The 23338-nt window shown below is 42.4% G+C and overlaps 1 long non-coding RNA gene across 1 annotated transcript in view; it reads right to left on the bottom strand.

Moving 5' to 3' along the window:
• Positions 13999-23338, bottom strand: part of LOC110261271 — a 121772-nt gene continuing 112432 nt past the window's right edge. Inside the window, exon 6 of the long non-coding RNA XR_002345307.1 lies at positions 13999-19434. This is a non-coding gene — a long non-coding RNA (uncharacterized LOC110261271). The remainder of the gene's footprint in view (positions 19435-23338) is intronic.

Genomic DNA, 23338 nt, shown 5'->3' with positions numbered 1-23338 from the left:
TGGGCTTTGACCTTGAGGAAATGACCCCTGAGTGACTTACAGAAGGTGGGGTCTGTAGGCTCCACAGCCCCAGATCTTGGCTAGTCTTCATTTCCATCAGAATAGCTCGGGATAAATTAGTGGCCGCTGTGCCTCTGATCCCTGCCCTCATTCTTCTTCTCTTTCTTGAGTCTCAGTTTATAGTGTTCTTTCATTCCCTTTGGAACCCAGGCAGGTCCACCCTCAGCTGCACACCAGCATCCTGGCTGACTTTTCCAGAGCCTTCCTGGTGGAGACGAGGAGGCTGGCTTCCTTCCTCTCCCGTCAGAACCCCACTCTCCTGTAGCCATCTTCTCTGCATCCCAAGGGAGCGGTCTGGCCTGCATCCTGGTGGCACGATCCACCCTCCCCCACAGCCGCCTCAGGACCCCACCTCCCTTTCAGCCTCCCTATGTCACACTGCCTGCATCTACCCCCGGGGATGGCGACCGTGACCCAAAACTGTCAGCTCGCTCTTTCATGCTCACTTAGAGCGCATTAGAGACATATTGTGCAAAGAGCTTGCATTTACAGAAGCATCACTGTGTGCTGTTTGGGCTGTGAAGGACAAGTGCACTCCTGTCTTTCACTGAATGGGAAAGGAGGGCTGCAGGTCTCCCCAGCCTGAGAATGTGCTGGGGCCTGAGCCCCAAGAGCTGCTGCCCCTCCCAAGACTGCAGGGGCCATGGCAGCTCCTCTGGTCAGCACCTCATGCCAGGCATCCATGCCCCCAAGCCCACCAGGTCCTGGGGAGCCTGATGCTGCAGAAAAGTCTCTGTCTCTGTATAAGTTCATATGCCTCCATGACTGTCCCTTCTCTGCCCTTTAACTCCTTTGAAATTGGAACAAAAAGTAATCCCCCACCATGGGAAGTTCCCATCGATATTATGCCTGCACTCAACCCACCCCATCTGGTTCTTTCCTGAGCCCGTGTGTGGCTCTGTCTGGGTCTCCAGCCCTCGAGGAGTGCCTGCTCCGGGAGGTAGAGTCACATTGCAGCAGAACACCAGAAGCGACCCCCCAGCTCTCCTGTGGGACTCTGTCCCCACACCCAGCCCAGCACTACCTTCTGGGGCTGAGCACCATACATCCCTTCCTCGCTCCTCCAATCCCCTTCCCTCTGCATCCACCCTCTTCCTGCCCCGGTGAGCATCCTGAATGTTAACCCCACTCTTCTCAGCCATGTCTGTGCCCCTGCTGTGCTCCTCTCTCTGCGGGATGCTGTTTCTGCCATCCTTTCCTTGAGTAATTCCTGCTCATTTTCAGAACTGACCTCAGGGGTCACCTTCTGGGAAGGGCCTACCCAGGCTCTGCTTCTCCTCTGTCCATCTCACTTGGGGCCCTCTTCTGTGCAATATACATAATACTCCATCTAAATATCTCTATATCTGCATAGTAAGATGCTAGATCAGCCAGGGTGTGGGTCACTGTCTTCATCCATCCTGGCTACTCTAACAAAATACCACTGACTGGTGGCTTATTAACTACAGAAATTTCTTGTTCATGGTTCTAGAAGCTGAGGAATCCAAAAGCAAGGTGCTAGCAGGATTGCCTTCGGGTGAGGGCCTACTTCCTGGCTCCTAACGCATGCCTCCTGCTGTGTGTTCACTGGGTAGTTGGGGCTGGGCATCTCTCTGGAGCTGCCTCTATAAGGGCTCTGATCTCATCCATGTAGGCTCCACCCCCACAACCCAAGAGCCTCCCAAAGGTGCTTCTAAGACCATCACACTGGGCATTCGGCTTTCCATATGGATTTTACAGCGACGCAAACATTCAGTCCATGGCAGCCACTGTAGTGATGATTGAGCACAGTCCATAAATACCACCAGGCCTCAGTTTTCTCACATGTGAAGTGGAGATGATGGCAGAGACTATCTCATAGGCTGGGGCAGGGCCTTGATTAGAAGGTGCACATGACTGAGGGATGGGCTTAGCAGGGTGCCTGCGGCAAGCTGGACTATACTCAGCTGTTCTTCGCAGTGTCTCATGCCAGGGGTTGGCAATGGAATGCCTTTCAGTGAAGGAGCTGGCGATGCTCACCCCTATCACCTCAGTGCCCAGAACAGGGCTTGGCAGAAACTAAGTGCTCAAACCAAAGGGAGTGGATAAAGCAGGGCACACTAAGGCACAGCGTATGGTGTCTAACCCTCAGTAGGAAAATTAGAGAACTGGTTGAAAGCAGTGGGGCAAACGGGTTTATCTTTTGGATTGTATAGTAGTGGTATGAATGGTAAGGATATTACCATTCATACCACTTAAGGATATTTCATTCTTAGTCTGCTCCTTAGATAGATTTACACTCTGACCATGAGTGTGAGAATGTGTGAGTGTGCATGTGTTGGCAGGGGGTGTTTCCCAGCCTCATAGCACCAATGGCAACCCCTCATCATCCAGCATACATTGGCCAAGGGACAGATCCCCAAGGGGCAGTTTTATCCCTCGGTCAGCTGCAGAGGAAAGCCGGGCATCTGCTGTTATTCTTGTCCTAGTGGCTGTGGTTTGGGAGTAAATGCCTGAACTGCTGCTGGGGTCCCAGGGTGACTCAGACTTGGGGATTGATGATGGGTTTTGTCATGTTTCTGAATAATTAAAGAGCAGCTTCCATTTATGGGGACTTACTTTGAAGCCATCACAATGTATTAGTGGTCAAGTAGGCTGCGTGTGTGAGAGTTTAAAAGGTGAAGAGAAACCCACAGCCAAGAAGATAAAGTCTGGCAGTATAAATAATCCTGTCCATGCAGAGCAGCTACATCACAAGAAACACTCTTTCCTGAAGACACACCTTCCAGGCCCCTTTGCACATGCGTGCCACCTCATTTCTTCAGCAAAGCCAGCCCAGAATGATCTGGAATGAAGGGTGAGCAGACAGGGGTTTGAGGTCCCTCTTGAGGTCAGTCCTGTTCCCAGCCCTGGATTCATTCAGACCAGGGCTTTCCAGAAAGAACGGAGGGGGTGAGCTGCTGGGAACAAGTTTTCTTTCTCTCTGAGCCTCAAGCTTTTGCTTTTCTTTAAAATGCAACTAAAGGTATAGGACCTGCCCATTTTATGGGGGTTGTGATGATGGTTAAATTGGGTGATGCATGTGATAGAAACAAATGAGCATTAGGGTTGGTATATGGAATTGACACTTCTGTGAAGAGATGGGACCTGAGTCCTTTAATTTGTGGGGTTTGCCTATATGTCATCCTAGGCATTTCCTTTTCCCCTTGTAATGGGGTGAACAGCAAGAGGTAGGTTTCTGCCTTAGGTAAAAAAGAGATGATTTACAAGAGCTGGAGTAAACCAATTCCAGAAACCAACAGGCTGGTTCCTGGGACCTTTGAAGAATGAACCAGAAATTCTCCCCTTGCTGGGCCTGAAGGAAATACAGGCAGTAAGCAGAAGGCACGCAGGATTCAGAAACAGTGGCCATTTACAGAGTAAAACTGCTCAATTAGGTCCAGCTAAATGTCTTTAGAATATGATTAATGGTGACCCAAAGGTTCAATACTGGCCGAAACTCAATGATCCTTAATGTCATGATGCCCAGAGCCAAACATCAGCTACTGTTGACAGAATTTATAAGAGAAAATGACAGGAATAGGTATGTCCCATGCTTGGTGTCTTTAAGTCGGCTCAAATTCATTTTTTTTTTTTTTTTTTTTTTTTTTTTAGTTTTAAATGGTTACTAATAAGGTAGCTAACTAGGTAGATAAAGGGAAGTAGGAATAAAGGAAAGGAAAGGAAGGAAGGAAGAAAGAGGAAGGAAGGGAGGGAAAGAGGGAACAGGAGATGGGTAAATAGGAATACAAAGAATATTTTTTTCAATTTTCACTTTCTTTTGATCAAATAAATGTTCATATATTGAAAAGATATAAGAACACTGCGTTGAGAGTTAAGGGATTTGGAATAGAATTCCATCTTGGACAAGTCCTTGAAACCCTCATGTGTGTGTGTCTTATAACATAAAGGAGTTGGTCCAGATTCATGCACAAAGCTTATCCCAGCTTCACCAGCCTGAGATCTACTCATGGCAGGGAGGTTTAGCTGGGAAATTCTCACTACCTGGGCCAGGGTCATGACATGGCTACAGGAGCAGCCATCGTATATTTTAATTGTGTCAAGAAAGTGACTTTTTGATCGAATAGGTGAGTGAAAACATTTGGCAACTTCCTGCATGAGTGCAAATGAAAAGCAATTATATTAGGGGTGTTATTTTTTCCTCAAGAATGACTTCCTTTGTGCGGCAATAGGAAGCTTTCAGGAAATTATTCTTTCTGGCACTGCTGGTGTTTAAGCACCAGAATGAACCTGCATTTAGTAATCTAAAGTAACTTTGTTTTCCAAGTTAATTAATTGAATGATTCTTGATGTTTGACAATGAAATATAACATGGGAACAGCATGAGGCAGTTTCCCTATTTAATTTTAAAAAAGAGTCTCGTCTACTCCATTTCCTGTTAGAGCCGCCATCATTACCCCAAACAAAGTGAGCAGACATGGAGTTGATGGGCTTCTTTGGGTCACTTTTTTTTCCCCTAGGCATAAAATAATTCAGAGTAGTGCTTCTCAAATGTTAGTGTTCCTGAGAATAATCTAAAGATCCTTTTAAAATGGAGAATATGATCCAAGTAGACCTGAGATCTTGTGTTTCTAACAACCTCTTGGGTAAAGCCTGTGATGCTGCCCTCCTGTGGACCTCACCTTAAGACCTCTGTGTCTACAGCCAGATACCTCTATCTGTATGGATAGGAAGGAGGGAGGGAGGGAGAAAATGAACCAAACTGTTATAAGATGCCCGGGCTGTGATGGGCTATTGTCTCCCATCCTCTGGGATCCCTTGCCCTGTGCACTGACTGAGCTGGGGACATCTCAGCATGACCTGAGCTGTCATCCACAGCTGTGGCTGAAATCAGAGGTAGGTCAAAGGGGTGTTAATCTGGACACCAAAAGCATCTGCTGCATAAGAAGACAGAGGAGAGTGAGGAGAAGATTATGTCTGGCGCCTGGGGTAGCTAGACATGAATGCTAACTGCCAGGTGCACCAGGAAGCCATAGACATGTCCGTGAAACAGACCAGCTCTGGAAATTAGCCTCATGAACAGATGCTCAGGAGTAGACACCATTAAAGCCAGATGTAGATGCTTTGAAGTCTTCAGACTTCAGGGCAGCACCTCCTGTCAATTTGGTGTCTGTACGCTTGTTGTCCCTGAGTCACCTGGACATGCACTGGCTTCTGCTTGTGATGTCAGCTTGGTCAGCTCAGGAGCTAGGGATGGAGCTCAGGTGGTGGTGGTGGTAGACTCTGCATACTTAGAAATCCTCACAGAACTGGATTGAAATAATCCTTATTCCTATGCAATTGTGCTAACTGGCCATGGTTCCAAACATAATGCCAGCTTTAAGACTGCCGTGCTGTTTTCTTAGGCTGTTAAAGGAACACTCTACATGTGTCGTTTTTTCATTCCTTGCGTATGAACAGCTGTTGACCGAAGGATGTCTCTTTTGGGATCAGAGAGAGTTGAAGGAGGGGAAGTAGGGTTGTGAAATGTTCTTTGACATTTCAAATATAATAAGTATCAGAACATCCACATCAGGAAGGGGGATTCCCCCGACGCTAGGCTGGGAGGCTGAGAGGCACTGCTGACTCCCTCATCAATTTTAGGACTCACGGAGCTGGAGCTCTCGTTCCCCACGCCCTGGTAAGGCTCTCTCCTTTATGGCCGTGTAACCATAGACGCTCAGATGATTAAACCTCTCTAATGAGCTTAATAGAAGACAAGGGCATCTGTTATTTACCTAGAGGGAAGATAGGGGGGAATGTGTGTGGGCTGGGGATCATTAATGCAGCATTTAACGAGGGTTGGGATGAGAGGGAGCTAGAGGTGGAACATCAGTGAGGCCTAAGCATCCGGAAATATTTTCCAGTCATACGTAGGACAGGCTCTGTGTTCAGACCAGGGTAGAAAAGAGAGAGGGTAACTCTAGTACTGCAGAAGGAAAGGGAGATAGCATTTTGGGAACAGCTACTCTATATATCAGGAACTAACCCTTTTGCTGCCACATGCTGTTTTTTTCTAGTATGATACAAGCTGGTAAACAGCTCCTTAAAAATTTGTCCATCTCTATATGGAAACATAGATGCTCACTGGCCTGAAGTCTTATTTATTCCTTCAAAGCTCGAAAGTGCTGGAACTTTCAAATCCAGATCTGCTTGAACCCAAGGTCAAGGAATTCCCACTTTGGGTAATTTTTAAAATATTATCACTACAATATTAAGGCTGTGAGTGAAAGAGGTGAATCATTACATATAAAATGTATGCAACCATGTTTTCTCTAAGTGAGTTTTGATGTTGGCTCTGTGCTTCCTGGAAGTCAGGGAAGGAAAGAAAAGAATGAAAATATTTTGCAGAATTGATGAGGCCTATAAACTCTGAAGACAAAGTGTTGAAAGTTTGTCTGGTACTGTCATATGACTTCAGACTTCATGTAGGTAGCTCTTCAACAAAACAGATAAAATTATATGGTCCATTCATAAATATTTCTATAGGCCCTCTTACTCCAGCCCTATGGCCCCTATAAGGCCTACCTGAAACTGTGCCTCTACTGGGCAGCCTTCGTGGATGGCTTCAGTCTTTGTGGTATCTCCTGGCTTGTACACGCCACAGTTGTTCCAGTTTTGAGATATAACTGACATGCAGCACAGTATAAGTTTAAGGTATGCAGTGAATGGGCTTGACTTACATATACTGTGAAGTGATTAGGTTTAGTTAACATCCATCATCTCATATAGACACACACCCAAAAAAAAAGCTTTTTCTTCAGCATTTACTAAGCAACTTCCAAACATACATACAGCAATGTTAATTATAATAAACATGTTATACAGTATGTCCTCATTACATTTTTTTCCCACTATGGATTCATTAATTGATTCATTCATTTAACTGATTTTCCTTTTTTTTAATTTTATTAAGGTTTAGTTGATTTATAATGTTCTGTCAATTTCTGCTGTGCAGCAAAGTGACCCAGTCATACACACACACACACGCATTCTTTTACTCATATTATCTTCCATCATGTTCTATCATAAGAAGTGATTGGATATAATTGCCTATGCTATATACAGCAGGACCTCATTTCTTCCCACTACTTCTTCATCTTGTACTGGAAGTTTGTATCTTTAACCACTTTCATCCAATTGCTCCTCCACCACCTTCCTCAACCCCGGTAATGAAAAATCTGGTCTCTTTTTCTATGCTTTTTTTTTTTAAGAGTCCAAGTATTCGTGAGATCATATAGTATTTTTTTTTCTAATTCCCCTTAATGCTCTCAAGGTTCATGCACATTTTTGAAAATGGCAGGATTTTTTTAATGGTTGAATAATATTCCATTATATATGTATATTTTATGTTATATATAGTATTTAGCTATAGATATTATATCACAATTTCTTCATCCATTAACCCGTCAATGAACACTGAGGTTGTTCCCATGTCATGGCTAATGTAAATAATGAATGTGGGGTGCAGGTATCTCTTCAACATGTGTTATCATTTCCTTTGGAAATATGCCCATAAATGACACTGCTGGGTCAGATGGTAGCTCTATTTTTAATTTTTGGTGGAACCACCATACTGTTTTCCATAGTGGCTTTGTCAGTTTATTTTTTATTCTTTTTGTTTATATTTTTTAAATGTTAAAGAATAGTTGATTTACAATGTTGAGCCAATTTCTGCTGTATAGCACAGGACTTTATGTATACATACATACATACATACATAATTTTTTATATTTCCCATCATGGTTTATCCCAGGAGGCTGGCTCGAGTTCCCTGTGCTATACAGTAGGATCCTGCTATTTATCCATTCTATATGTGATCATTTGCATCTACTAACCCCAATTCCCAGTCCATCCCTATCCCTCTCCCCTCCTTGGAAACCACAAGTCTGTTCTCTATGTCTATGAGTCTGTTTCTATTTTGTATATAGGTTCATTTGTCCCATATTTTATTTTATGTTATTTTACTTTATTGCTTTTTAGGGCCACACCCATGGCATATGGAGGTTCCAAGCCTAGGAGTCTAATCAGAGCTACAGCTGCCAGCCTACACCACAGCCACAGCAAGGCGAGATCCAAGCCGCACCTGCAACCTACACCAAAGCTCATGGCAACGCCAGATCTTTAACCCACTGAGTGAGGCCAGGGATCTAGAACCTGCAACCTCATGGTTCTAGTTGGATTTGTTTCCACTGTGCCATGACAGGAACTCCAATTTGTGCCATATTTTAGATTCTACATAAAAGTGAGACCAACATAGTATTTTTCCTCTTTTTGATTTATTTCACTTAGTATGATAATGTCTAGTTGCATCAATGTTGCTCTGAATGGCATTATTTGATTCCTTTTATGGCTAAATAGTGTTGCCTTGTACAACATCTTATTCCATTCGTCAGTAGACATTTAGGTTGTTTCCATGTCTTGGCTAATATAAATAGTGCTGCTACGAACATTGGGGTTACATGTATCTTTTTGAATTATATTTTCGTCCAGATATATTCCCAGGAATGGGATTACCAGATCATATGGTAATTCTGTTTTTAGTTTTCTTAGGAATCTCCATACTGTTTTCCACAGTGGTTGCACCAATTTACATTCCCACCAACAGTATAGGAAGCTTCCATTTTCTTCATACCCTCTCTGGCATTTGTTATTTGTGGACTTATTAATTATGACCATTTTGACCAGTGTAAGGTGGTACCTCACTGTACTTTTGATTTGCATTTCTCCAAGAAGTAGTAATGTTGAGCATCTTTTCATGTGCCCACTGGACATCTGTATGTCTTCTTTGAAAAAATGTCTATTTTGGTCTTCTTCCCATTTTTAGATTGGGTTGTTTGTTGTTGAGTTATATCAGATGTTTGTATATTTTAGAGATTAAGCACTTGTCAGTTGCACTGTTTGCATCTATTTTCTCCCATTCTGTACTTTGTTTTACCTTTCCTTTTATTTTTTTTTTAAAGTTTCTTTTGCTGTGTTTAAAGCTTTTAATTTTGACAAGGTCCCATTTGTTTATTTTGGTTTTTAATCTTTATTGCCTTGGGCAACTGACCTATTAAGACATTTGTACAATTTATGTCAGAAAATGTTTTGCCTGTGTTCCCTTCTAGGAGTTTTATGGTGTCATGTCTTATGTTTAAGTCTTTAAGTTATTTTGCGCTTATTATTTGTGCGTGGTGTGAGGGTGTGCTCTAATTTCACTGATTTACATGCAGCTGTCCAGTTTTCCCAGCACCACTTACTGAAGAGACTGTCTGTCTTTTCCAATTTTATATTCTTGCTTCCTTTGCTTTGTGAAGATTAAATGACCATAAGTGTCTGGTTTATTTCTGGGATGTCTCTACTGTTCCACTGATTTGTCTATCTGTTTATGTATCAATACTACACTGTTTTGTTTACCATAGATCTGTAGTATTATATCAAGTCTGGGAGCGTTATGCCTCCCGCTTTGTTTTTTTTTTCCTTGGGATTGCTTTGGCAGTTCTGGGTCTTTTATGGTTCCATATAATTTTTTGGATTATTTGTTCTAGTCTGTGAAAAATGTCATTGGTAATTTCATAGGGATCACATCAAATGTGTAAATTACTTTGGATAATATTGACATTTTAACAGTATTCTTCCAATCCAAGAGCATGGAATATCTTTCCATTTCTTTGAATGCTCTTTAATTTCCTTTAAAGAGGAAATTATTGATGTCTTGTAGTCGTCAATATATCAGCCTTTCATTCCCTTGGTCGTATTTACCCCAGGTGTTTTTTTTTTTTTTTTGATGCAATTTAAAAATGTATTTTTTTTACATTCCCTTTCTGATATTTCATTGTTAGTATACAGAAATGCAACTGACTTCTGAATGTTAATCTTGTATCCTGCTACTGTGTGAATTCCTTTATCAGATCTCTTAGTTTTTTCTGGAGTCCTTAGGGTTTTCTCTATATAATACCATGCCATCTACATATAGTAACAGTTTTACCTTCTGTCTTCCAATTTGGATACCTTTTATTTATTTTTCTTGTCCAGAAAATTGCCGTGGCTAAGATACCCAATACAATGCTCAATGGATGTGGTATGAGTGGTCATCTTTGTCTTGTTCCAGATTTTAGTGAGAAGGTTTTCAGCTTTTCTCTGTTGAGTATTATAGTGGCTATGGGTTTGTCATAAACGGCTTTGATTATGTTGAAATATGTTCCCTCTGTACCTGATTTGGTAAGAGTTTTTATCATGAATGGATGTTGAACTTTGTCAAATGCTTTTTCTGCATCTGTTAGATGATGTGTTTTTTGATTTTTCTTTTGCTAAAGACTGATTCTTACATGTTGGAAGAATGATTGTGAATTTGGCATGAATCCCACTTGGTCATGGTGTATGATCTTTTTCTATGTGTTGCTGGATTCAGTTTGCTAAAATTTTCTTGTGCTTCTTCATTTGGTTTATATTTTTCTTACTCTGCAAGTTAAGGAGAAACAATGATCTACTGTAGTCTTGGAGGGCTATTTATATGTGGGACCACCCCTGGGTAGCTTGTATGAGTTTACCATTATTTTGGTGTGAAGGCTGCCTTTAGCTTGGATTCTTGCTAGCTCTTTCCTTAGCAAGTGCAGGACATTATCCCCTTGACAGGGGCTGTGCAGGTGCTTGGCCCATGCTTCCAGGGAGGGAGGGGTACCAGGCAGTGCCTAATCTGGGGCCCCTGACAGCAGCAAAAACAACACATGCTCTTGGGAAGGCAGGGGCAGTGGGCAGTGTCTGGTCGTGGGGTCCTTGGGAGTGGTGGTGACCCTCAAGGAGGCAGTGGTAGTGAGTAATGCCTGTTCATGGGACAGTAGGCAGTGGTGGGCCACACACATCTCTGGAATCTGAGATTGTTGTGACTTACACCTGCCCCTGTAGCCAGCACATGTGGTGCCCTGCTGCCTGAGAGTCCACACAGGGGAAAGAATTGCCTATGACAGTCCCACTCTGCTTCATTCACACTCCCCAACAATGGTGCCTTGCTTCTCTGGTGGGCTCAAGCCTTCTCCCACATTCCCTTGGCTGTGACACACACACCCCATACCCTAAGCCTTCTCCCTGGGATAGACCTCCAAACCTCAGCACCCTGCCTCTCCTAGTAGATAAGCCTCCCAGGCAGTGGCACAGACTGTCTGTGTGGCTTTATCTCCTCATTGCCCTCTTCAGACCACCTGCAGCACTCTTTCTCAGAGGCTTTGAAGCTCTCCTTCTGCTTGGTTAATCTCCTTACCAGAGGGCCTCCCAGTGTGTGGAAACCTTGCCTCTTTCACAGCTCCCTCCCAGGAGTGCTGGTCCTGATTTCTTTTTTTTCCCCCCTTTGTCCTATCCAGCAGTTACATGGAGATTTTATTGCACTTTTGGAATTCTGAGGTCTTCTGCCAGTGTTTAGTAGATGTTCTGTGAGAATCATTCTACATAATGATTTTTTAAAATATATTTGTGGAAGAAGGCGAGCTGCATATCTTACTCACTACCATCTTGCTCTAATCTCCCTGGTTTTACCAGTTTACATTCCTCCATTCTCTTGTGTCTTGCCAGCACCATTTTTTTGCACCTGCTGGCCATTTGAAAAAAAAATGTCTAGTCAGGTCCTTTGCCCATTTTTTTTTTCTTTTTAGGGCTGAATCTGTGGCGTGTGAAAATTCCTGGGCTAAGGGCCCAATCAGAGCTGTAGCTGCTGACCTATGCCACAGCAACATAGGATCTGAGCTGCATCTGCAATCTATGCCTTAGCTTGCAGCAATGCTGAATCCTTAACCCACAGAGGGAGAGGCCAGGGAGCAAACCCACATCCTCATGGACGCTATGGCAGGGTCTTATCCTGCTGTGCCACAATGGGGACTCTCCTTTGCCCATTTGTTAACATAATTATTTTTTGCTATCGAGTTGTATGAATTTTTTAAATATACCTTGGATGATTTGATAGGGATTCCCCTAATTCTGTAGATTTCTTTGGGTAGTGTGGCCATTTTAACAATATTAATTCTTCCAAACTAAGAACATGGAATTAAATATCCTTACTAGTGATTAATCTAATTTGGTCTTGGTAGCTTATATCGTTCTAAGAATTTTTCCGTTTCTTCTAGGATATCCTTGGTTTGTATGGTTGTTCATAGTAGCCTCTTATGATCAGATGTAATACCTCCTGTTTTCCTTCATTAGTCTAGTTAAAGGTTTGTAAATTGTGTGGGTCTTTTCAAAGAACCAAGTCTTTTAAAATATTTTCTATTGTTTTCCTGTCCTTTATTTTTACTCTAATATTTATTATTTCCTTTTTCCTGCCTTCTATTTTTACTCTAATATTATTTCCTTCTTTTTGCTAACTTTGGGTTTATTTTACTTTTTCTAGTTCCTTGAAGCATAGTTAGCTTATTAATTTGATGTCTCAGATTATTTATTTCATGTTTCTTAATATAGGCATTTATTGTTATGAACTTCCCTCTCAGTACTGTATTTGCTGTATCCCATAAGTTTTGGTATGTTGTCTTTCCAATTTTGTCTCAAGATACTTTTCTATTTCCCCCTGAGTTTCTTCTTTGATTGATTGGTGGTTCAGGAAAGAGTTGATTTTCATGATCAAGAGTTGTCCAGGTCTCTCCTGTTATTTTCAGGTTCATGCTATTCTGGTCACTGTTTCTTAGCATGATTTCTATCTTCTTAAAGTGTCTAAGCGTTCTTTTGTTGCCTAACACATCATCTATCATTGAAAATGTTCCATGTGCCCTTGAGAAGTATGTGTATTCTGCTGTTTGTTGGATAGAATGTTTTGTATGTGTTAAGTCCATTTGATCTCTAGTGTTGTTCAAATCCACTGTTTCCTAATTGATTGTCTGTTTGGACAATCTATTGATTATCAAGAGTGGAATATGAAAGTTTGCAACTTATTTATTTTTAGTTCTATTTTGGTTTATACATTGAGGTGCTTTGATGTAGGGTGTATAAATATAATTTTTAGATCTGCTTGAAGGATTAATGAATTTAAGTATAGCTACCTCACGTTTTTGCTACTACCTGCTTGAAATGTCTTTCTTGATTTTACTTTCTCTGTTTATGCATATCTTTAAAGCTAAAGTGATTCTCTTATAGGCAGCATATTCTAAGATCTTGAATTTTTATGCATTCAGCCATTCTGTATCTTTTGATTCGAGAATTTAATCCATTTACTTTAAAAATAATTATTGATAGGTAAGGGCTTACTATTGCCATTTTAAAAATTTTCTGGAGTGCCCATCGTGGCACAGCAGAAATGAATTTGATTAGGAACCATGAGGTTGCAGATTTGATCCCTGGCCTTGCTCAGTGGGTTAAGGATCTGGCATTGCTGTGGTGAGCTGTGGTGTAGGTCACAGATGTGGCTCAGATCTGGCATTGCTGTGGCTCTAGCATAGGCCACCAGCTACAGTTCCAGTTCACCCCCTAGCTTGGGAACGTCCATATGCCATAGGTGCAGCCCTAAAAGGACAAAAGACAAAAAAAAAAAAGTTTTCTGATTGTTTTGTAGACCCATTGTTCTTCACTGCTTATCCTGCTCTATTTTGCGTGTGTGTTTGAAGCCTTTTGGTATTAGTATACTATAATCTTATTATGTTCTTTTAGTTTTATCCTTGCAGTTACCATGAAGCTTACATAAAATATTTTAAAATTAGAACATTATATTTTGAAAATTTACACATTTTTAATAGTTCATATCTAATAATTATAGTTATTATTTTTACATTTGTTGTAAAACTTCCCTCCTTTACTGTATTATAAATTTACCATTACCAGTAAGTTTTTTTATGACATGCCTTATGTTTTTGTGATGTTAATTTTTGTAAGACAGGCCTAGCTAGTGGTGACAAACTCCCTCACCTTTTGTCAGGAAAGTTATTATCTTTCATTTTTGAATAATTCTTGGTTAATAGTTATTTCCCTCCAATATTTTAATATATCATCTCATCCTCTCCTGGCCTGAGTTTCTATAGAAAAATGCATATATAGTCTTAAGGAGGTTCCCTTTTATGTAACTTCTCTCTTTGCCTTTGCTGCTTTCAAATTTCTTTGTCTTTTGACAATTTAATTATAAGGTATCTCAGTGTAGCCCTATTGGGGTTCAAACGATTAAGGATTCTTTAGGCCTCATGGATCTAGATGTCCATGTCTCTTCCCCACGTTTGCAACATTTTCAACTATTATTGCTTTAGATATATTTTCCTTTTTTCTTCCCTTTCTGGGATTCCCATAACATAGATTTTTCTTTTAACTTTGTCCCAATTGCCCTGCAAGCCTTCTTCACTCCTTTTCACTTTGTTCTTTTGTTCCTCTGACTGGATAATTTCAAATGCCCTGTCTTTTTTAGATCACTGATTCTTTCTTCTGCATGGATGAATCTACTATTTATACTCTCTATTGAATTTTATAGTTTACTCAATGTATTTTTTCCTTTGGGATTTGTTTGTTGAACTTGTTTTGTTCATGAATTGTTTTCCTAATTTCATTTAGTTGTCTCTCTGTGGGTGCATGTCATTTACTAAACTTTTTTAAAGAGCAGTATTCTGAATTCTTTGAGAGTTTATAGGTCTCCATTTCTTTAGAGTCAGTTATTGGTGCTTTATTAGTTTCTTGTGGTGTAATGATTATATTTTTTTGTGTGTTTTAGTCTTGATTCCTTAGGTTGGTATCTGCCCATTTGACTACGTAGTCTCCTCTCCTTTACCAGACCATTTCTTGGTTTTCTGCATTTGTCAGTTTATAATGTCCTTGGGCGGGTGCAGCTTGTCAAGGTCTATTTAGGCAAGGCTTCTTTCCAAGCTCTGAGGTGGTGAGGTGTTGCCACTGCTGGTTTGGTTCCCTGCCCAAATGAGGCTATATGATGGGCTCAGCTATTGTCTAGGTTCTCTTATCAGGCTTCCTAATTGGGACTAGGTATTACATTCAGCAGAAGACAGGGCTATGAATTAGCTTTCTGCTGATGGGGCAGCAGAAAAGGTACTAAGGCCTGTATAGCTCATTTTTTGGGAACTGAACCAGGCAAGACTATAAACTGAATTTCCTGGCTGGCCAGGACTACCATTTTTCTCTGTAGATAGAGACAGCCCTGGGATTTGCTGAGTGTCACTGTAAGCTAGGCTCCATGGTCTCCTAGGTGTTCTGTTTAGATCCCCTGGGTGGTAGGCTGAAGGCTGTACTGGGTGGTGAGTGGGGCTGCAATTTAGTTTTTCTGTCCATGCAGGGCTCTTTATAGGATATAAGGTAGGCAAAGGTCTTGTTTGGATGTTTAATTAGGCACAACTATGTACCAAGTTGCCTGGCCTCAATAGCCACTGTCCTGGCTCTGTAGATAGGTTTGGGCCACTGACCATGTTCTTGTGGCAGTATAATTGGAATTGCAAGATGGGCTACCTGATTCCTGGGAACTGTGATTAGGTTTCCTTGTTGAGAAGGCTGTATTCAGCTCTGGGTGGGGCTATACTTTACTTTAGCTTTCCTGATCAGTCAACCTGCAGAATAGGATCCAGGCCCAACAAGGGCTCAGTTGATTTCTAAAAAGAGACACACCTGTATGCTAAATAAGCTTCCTGGACAGGATGGGCCACCATCATCAGGGCTGCAGGATACTGCTACCAAGATTCCCAGGAGTGCTTGTTAGGGTATTTTGTTAGCAGGGTTGGAAGCTGTAGGCAGCACTGGGTGGGGCTACAGATCAGTTTCTCTGTGCAGGGAGGGAGGGGGTGTGAGGGTGTGACACAATAGGCTCAAGGCTGGTAAGACTCCTTTGGGGAGCTAATCAAGCAGACCTGTCCACCAAACTCTTTGGCCAGATGGGCTCTGCAGATGGGCTGAACCATTGGCCAGGCTGTCTGCTCGGGGGCTGCTCTGCCAAACTATTTTCCAGGTGCTTAGGCTTCCTGGTTGGGCAGGGCCAGGAGCTATATGCAGCATTGGCAGGACTATGAATTATCTCCCCTGCTGGGGGAGGAGGAGAGAGGCTCCAGCGAGGCTTTTCATGTGAGGCCCCAAATCAGACAGATTTGTACCCCACTGAGTTGAGCTTTCAGATGACACCCCCATCTGTGCTCTGCTGATGAGTGAGGCTAGTGTCAGGATGTCTACTTGGGCACTGCAGGTAGGAACACAGTCTGCCAAGACCCATGTGTTGGCTGTTCCAGCTCCTCCCCTCTTATCCAACACAACCTGATTTTCACTGGGCAAGAGTAGGGACTCTCCAAGAAGTTATCCACATTGCTGGGGCAGCTGGATGTCCAACTGGGGCCCTCTTTACTCACTGCAGGAAGCGCAGGCTCAGAGGAGGGACCTCTCGGTGTGGTACTGTGCCCATGTGGGGAGGGCAGTGTGGCCAACGTGGGTAAGTTCCTCTTACCCTTCTCATGTCGTCCGCTGCGGACTCTGTACTGCAGAGAGTGCTTTGGCCTCACTTCCCTGTTCTAGGATGCGCTCAGTGGTGTCTGGTCCATGAAGTTGTTAGTTGTTCTTCTGAGAGGGAGAAACTGGGAACTCTGCCTGTTACCATCTTGATGGCATGACTCCCACCCCATACGTCATACTGATGCAGCCTCCTCTGGTCCATCTCTTCATTCTTCTCTATTTCCTCCTGCTATTTTCCGTCCCATGTCTCAGTGGGTTTCCTGGATGGCAGTGAAATCACTGCATCCTTCATATGTTTCTATTACAAGGTCCAGTAGAGACGGATGGCTCACCCACTGCTGTTGGAAAGTCCTGTTTTCTTTCCCCCTTGGAGAGCTGATGCCATCAGGCAAGTGTAACCTCAGTACGTATAGAGCATGAACAAAGTTCTTGATAAAATTTTAGCCTTCCAAAGAATTCTATAAGGGAAGCCTGGTGAGTAAAACCGGCCATGAAAAGAAAGGTAGGATTCCCCACATCATTCAGCCAGGGGTCTGTGGAGGAGGAGCCTCTATCCCCAGGCCTTCCCATCCTGCCAGGAGTTTTCTAAGCCTACCTTGGTGTCAGGGCATTTCTATTTTCTTTTTCTTCTGCCTAGAGCTGTTTCTCCTGTTCTTTATTGTGCTTTTCAAACCCTCATCCATCAGGTCTTTGCTCAATGGCAGTGCTTCACAGACTTCTTACCTAACCATTTAACCTAAAATAGCATCCTCTATCTCACCCAGCCTATATATATTTTTTTATCAAGACTTAAAGTGATCTGCAATATTTCAGTATTTAGTTGTTTATTATCTGGACGTCCTCTAGAATTAAAGTTCCATGAAGGTAGATGAATTCCTTATTCACTAAATATGCCCTGTGTCTCAAAATATTGTGCTTCCTTCCCAAATACTGGGAGAATAAATGAGGCACAATATTTATCCCGTTTAGAGAGCAGTGCTTCTTAATATGTGGCTCCTGCATGGTATGAGCATTTCCTGTGATCACCTGCATTTACATCACAATACAAAACCTCACTCTGACCTTGAATCTGCAACTCTGGGCTTGGGGCCCAGCACTCTGCATTTTATCAAGTCTTCCACTTATTTCTCATGCATGCTCAAGCTCTATCAATTTTGAGTATACTTATGACAGACCTGGGGTATCTCAGCAGAATGCAGGTTCCTATTCAGTAGGTCTGGCAGTCAGGGGGCCTGCATTTCTAACAGACTCCAGGCAGTGCTCACACTGCTGTCCACTAACTTGCTACTGTTTTTGCGTTCACCTGGGGAGCTATAAAAATTACTCATGCTGGTCTCTCCCTTAGACATTTTGATTTAATTGGTCTAGAGGGCAGCTAGGTTGGGTTTTTTAAAAAGCTCCTCAGGCAATTCTAATGTGCACTCAAGGCTGAAAACTGCCCCTCAGAAGGTTTTCATGAGTCTGCATCCTCATAACGTGAAGACAGGTGATGCACTGCAACTCCTGGGCTGAGGGTGTCTTTGAGGACCCACGATACATACGTATAGCAATTAGACACCATGAGACATAAGACTTGAGGTTCTGTGGGAAACCTAAAAAAGGAAGTCTACAGGGAGACAAACTCAAGGAGAAATTAAATCCCTCAGCCCGCTTACTGACCTAGTTGTACAAACACATCCACTCAATAGAAGGATTTGATGATGCCCCGTCAATACAGATCCAATGAGTACAAAAGCCAATGATGATTTCGTCCTCAAGATAAAGCTCCTATGCATGAACAAATGTTCCAGGGATTACATTAGCCAGCTGGGTTAATTAAAAATGACTCCAATAATTAGTTTTGTGCATTCAGTTTCTTTGTTATTAGTGCAGATGCTTTTCATAGAAGGGACAAAAGCTCCTACATGAAACCTCCCTGGCCTCTCTGTCCCTCCTCTGTTCTAAAAATCGCATCATGTATTCAGAGGGTTCGCTAGATTTAAAATCAATCATCCCTGTGGCGAACACAGCCCCAGATACACTGGGTTATACCTCGAGATGAAGAGACAAACATGGTGTTTTGTTTTGTCTTTTGTTCCTATTAACATGCCCAGTGGGACTTCTTAAAAAGGGTTGATATTTATTAGGATGCTTCCAAGAATGCTATCTAAAATGAATGAGAACATAAACACTTTTCCTAATAAATGAGATTTGTAAAAGAGGAATGTGAAAGAAGGCAGTATGAATGTCACGAACAAGACACAGGCAGGGGGTGTGCCAGATTCTCCATTTCATCAGTGCAGGCTGCTAGGGGGGTGTGAACAGGAAGTTCTAGGAGACCTTACGCAGGGCAGTGCTGTTAAAACCCTGTCTGATGAGTCTAGGAGGTGGCATTACCATACCTTTTCTGGGATGGGTCTCTTCTGCATCCCACCCCGGTCAGACAACCAGCTAGGCAAGGCCTGTATTGAAGGACACTGTCCTCCCTTGTCATAGTTGACTGTGCCAGTACATAAGTACAATCTAAATGTGGTCCATCAAATTATCTTTCTAGAAAACTGGAATCAGTGGGAGTGTCGTGGATAGAGCCACTTTAATGCATCAGTCTAGAGCAGTGCTTTGCTGTAGAATGTTCTTCAGCTTGCACTGTTCAATACACTAGCCACACATGGATACCGAGTCCCTGAAAAGAGTCTACTGTGCCTAAGGAACTTTTTACGTTTACTTAAATTTATATTTAAGTTTACTAGCCAGTGACTATCAGACAGCACAGCTCTTGAACCCAGTTTTATGGCCTTTGGCTTCTACCAAGGAACTCCCCAGCGGCTCTTTTGGTTATTGCCTTTGCCAAATGTTGGCTGTTTAGCTGTTGCCTCAATTTCACAAGACACTCCAGGAGCTTTTCCATAAATCCCCCCAACTTATTTCAGCTTGCCAAAAGAACCAAAGATAGGTGTTGTCTGTCCATCTCAATGAAACCATGCAGATGTGAAGATGCAGGGTCTCCTCTTGCCCATGGGTATTCTGCCAAAGGAGGAATGAAGTAAGTCAATTAATGCCCGCATAATACCCTAAGCAAACTGTTTTATGAAGTCACAGGGCAATCCTATTTCAAACAGGAAAGAATTAGCAGCATGACTTATTTATGTCAGAATTACACGCAAGGCTCAGCATTAGCCTAGGGATCCGGAAAATCTTAGCACACATTCTACCTTTTCCTCTCTCCCTGGGTGAAATGTGACAAGCTATGTAGTCACTCTGCCTCAGTAGCCTCCTGAAGGAAGCCTTAAACTGTCGTTAAGGTCATTCTACTTCTGCTAGACTGTTATAGCCAAAAGCTGTGAGGCCCTTGCCACTGTCATAGTCACTGTTGTATCTTTACACAGCCAGTGTGGAAGGCACTGTTGCTGAAGGCATCTCAGATTTGGTCCAAGGGGCATATGGAAGCTTCATCTCGAAGTTGAATCTGATTTGGGCCAAGGCTAACAAAGTCCTGAGGTTGTACAGGTGGGTCATTCCATTGGGAGTGTCCCAATTTGACATGTGGGTATCTGACTGTGGGTGACCTTGAGCTTCTTTCCCCATGTCATGAGCTTTGCTTCCCCAATTCATAAATAATAAGACAGTGGGGGCTTTACAATTCAAACACAAGTTATCACACAATAGTTCATACAACCCTCCTAACAAGATTGCGAGGTATCTTTGACCCACCATCCCTGCCACCATCGCCACATCATTGTAATGCCTTTGCAGATGGGGACACCAAGGCTCAGAGACATGAAGCCAGTTGCTTCAGATCCCAGTGTTAATAAGAGGAGGAGGCAGAATTCACAACCAGGTCTTCTGACTCTAAATGCAACACTTAGTAGAGAACAACATCTGTATCTGCTTTAAAATTTTATGGAGACAGATGAAATACCATATGCTTAATACTTTGGAGAGAAAATGTGAAGCAAATAAAAGTTTGCATTTTAAGAGAAGAGAAGGGCAAGGGTGTCATTCTTTTTTGGGTCTGTATTTCAAGGTGTGTTCTTGACAGTTTGGTGCTTGGATGTTGAGCTCAGGCCTTACATGTAAGCCAGATTACTGTTGACCTATGTTGATTTTACAGCCAATTCTTTGGGCACCCAGCACATTCTTTTGTTCTCCCCAAATCCTTACAATAGCCTAACGTGGTCAATACTATTATCTTTAGTTTTAATATGAAGATAGTATGATACAGAAAGGCTCAGTGACTCATCCAAGATCACAGAAATCAAAGTCAGTCAAACATGGAGTGGACAGAAAACTACCCTCACTCTCTTCAGATCACATGTGATAGAATGTACTTACCCATTTGGTATTACATACCCAAGCTCGGAGCCAGACACAGGAGAATCTGTTGGATACATATGTTATTCTGACTCCTAATATTGCTAATACATAAGCACAGGCAGACTATTCTCCAGCCTTTGTCTTATTTTAATCTCCTGTGAAGCACCGTTTATGTGTTACATGTGCAGTGGGCAAGAAGATGAAAGTGAGGTTAACAAGTATTACATTTTCTCATTAAAAGTTACAGTCACCTATTATAGGAACACTGTTGCTTGGTGTATGTGGTTAAGGAAGAACCTGTCTTTGGAACAAAATGAGATGCCCTCCAGAAGGTTCCCACAATATCAGGGACATCATGGGCACTGTAGGAATTTTCTGAAAAGGCCAAGCCAGGTGAGCATACGTGAAACCCATGCTGAGGATGTGTTTGGGGTTACTTAGATGTTTAGGTAACAGGCACCTGAAATCACTCTTCTCCACAACAGGCTATTTGCTATAGCCACCCTTAAGTGCAAATGGGATTTCATGGTTTCTAAGGTAGTGATGACTTTGACATTCTGGCGCTGGGGATTACTAATCTGTCTTTGGTCCAAATTCACCTAATCTACTTTATGGTCTGTAATAAGTAACTGTTGGACAGCAGAGTTTCTATCAGTATCAAGAGTTGAGTTGACATGTGTGGCTCTTGTGTTTGTACCTCTCATACTCCCAAGAGTGTGAGACAAGGATGGGCTGACCAGGAATCTAAGAGAAACTCAGATAACGGCATATTAGCAATAACTGGAGGGCACTGAGATGGCTAGCTAGGAGCAGAGGTGCTCCTTAGGTAGGAAATAATTGTTTTTCAGATTTCTCCAGGGCTGATTATTCAATGATAACCAAAATGTTGAGTTTGATACAAGATTTAATGGCAGGAGACAATTACATGGGAAGAGATTTTACGTAGACTGAAAGTGCCTCTATAACAAGGAGCCATGTCTCTGCCATAATCTCCCTATGTCAACCACACTATCCAATATCAACAACTATTTTCTGACAGCAAGAGTGATTGACCTTATTCAACAAAGGACTATAGGAATCACAATTGTCTGGAAAGTGTAAGGGCTTCTGAAGTGAGTTATCAGTTCTGTCACTAGATTTTACTATCAGAGTCTGGATAGTTATCTGTCAGGTGATCTGTCCACGTGAGATATGCCTAAATAGGTAAGCTTCTGAGATGCCACAATGATATTAACTTAGTCCACTATGCTGGACACATCATTATATAAATCACTAATCTCCTATCAGTCCTTGGAGCCAATTGTGTTAGCGAAGTGAGTTTGGGATTTGAAAAATGAAGACCCTTAAGTAGGAGGGAAAACTTTGGGTAGAAGGACATAGGAGGGGAGTCCCCAAATAAAAATGCACCTTCAGAACCACCCAGTTATGACATTTCCCAGAGACGTACTATCTCTCCCTGCCTCTAAGCTCTGTTTGGCTGCTCTTCCAAGGTCTTGGTGCTCTTCCAAGGTTGTGATGGGTTATCTTTTGCTGAGTTTGGTGGGACTAGAGAGGAACTTCCATTCTTAGCAACTAGACACATTAATTATTTCTCCATTATCAGGCTTTCCACACATCCTTGAATCAGGAGTTTTCATATCTACTTACAGTGTGTACACACATGTAGCCATCCCTCCATGCCTCTCTTCCCCACTCATGGAAAGTACACTGTAGTGGGCGTCGAGGGATCTACCATCAACTTCCCTGTGACCTTAGCCAAGACACTTAATCTCTGTGAAAGTGTGTGTGTGTGTGGGGGGGGGTGTCTGATGAATCTTTCCTACACAGTCTTTCCCTTTCCTAATGTATCCTTACACAATGTGCCCCCTTGGCACAGTGGAGGATAAGGATAGAAGACCCATTTCTCAATCTCTGGGGACTTTGGATGTCCATTTGGAGACTGACACAAGTGATAACACAAGGCAACAACCAAAGCCATATGACTGGGCAATATACCCTTGTGTTGAAAAAGAAAAAAAGAAGCACTAAGTTTGCTAAGGGAGAGAGGAATCCCAGGGAGGAATTCTTGGAAAAGTTGGGTATAAAGCTGAGTTTTTCATTGATAAGAATTCAACTGATAGAAAGAAGCAAATCAGAAGGGGCTTCCCAGAAATGGTGGAGAAGGCACATTGTGCACAAAATCTTGAGTACTCAGGTAGGTGGAGAGTAGTCTAGGTGTTTTGAGGCCATACACTAGACATCTTTAAAAGCCAGCCTAAGGATGAAGGGCCTCCCAATCAATGTAATGGGGAGCCTTTGAAGGTTGAGCCTTATAAATAGCTTTATGGGGAAAATAGTTGGGCAGCCTGAAGAAACATAGACTGATTGCATGGGACAGAGTTAGAGGCAGAAAAACTAGACAGAAATGTCTTCTTCCAAGTTAGCTGTTTTTCTGCTGGGGAAAAAAACCCTTAGCTTCCAATAAACTGCCTTTTATTATGACACAAAAGCCATAAAAGTAGTGATGTATATAAAAGCAGTACAGGATGTTTTTAGTGGCTTTATGAAATAAAAACAGCAGTAGATAGTTAAAATTGGAATGCCCTGCATCAGGTTATAACCATCTGAGTTTGGG

The sequence above is a fragment of the Sus scrofa genome, chromosome 6 (genome assembly GCF_000003025.6).
Source record: "Sus scrofa isolate TJ Tabasco breed Duroc chromosome 6, Sscrofa11.1, whole genome shotgun sequence".
Classification (NCBI taxonomy): Eukaryota; Metazoa; Chordata; class Mammalia; order Artiodactyla; family Suidae; genus Sus; species Sus scrofa.
The sequence above is the reverse complement of the archived record's forward strand: the minus strand, read 5'-3'. Positions and strand labels throughout refer to the sequence as shown.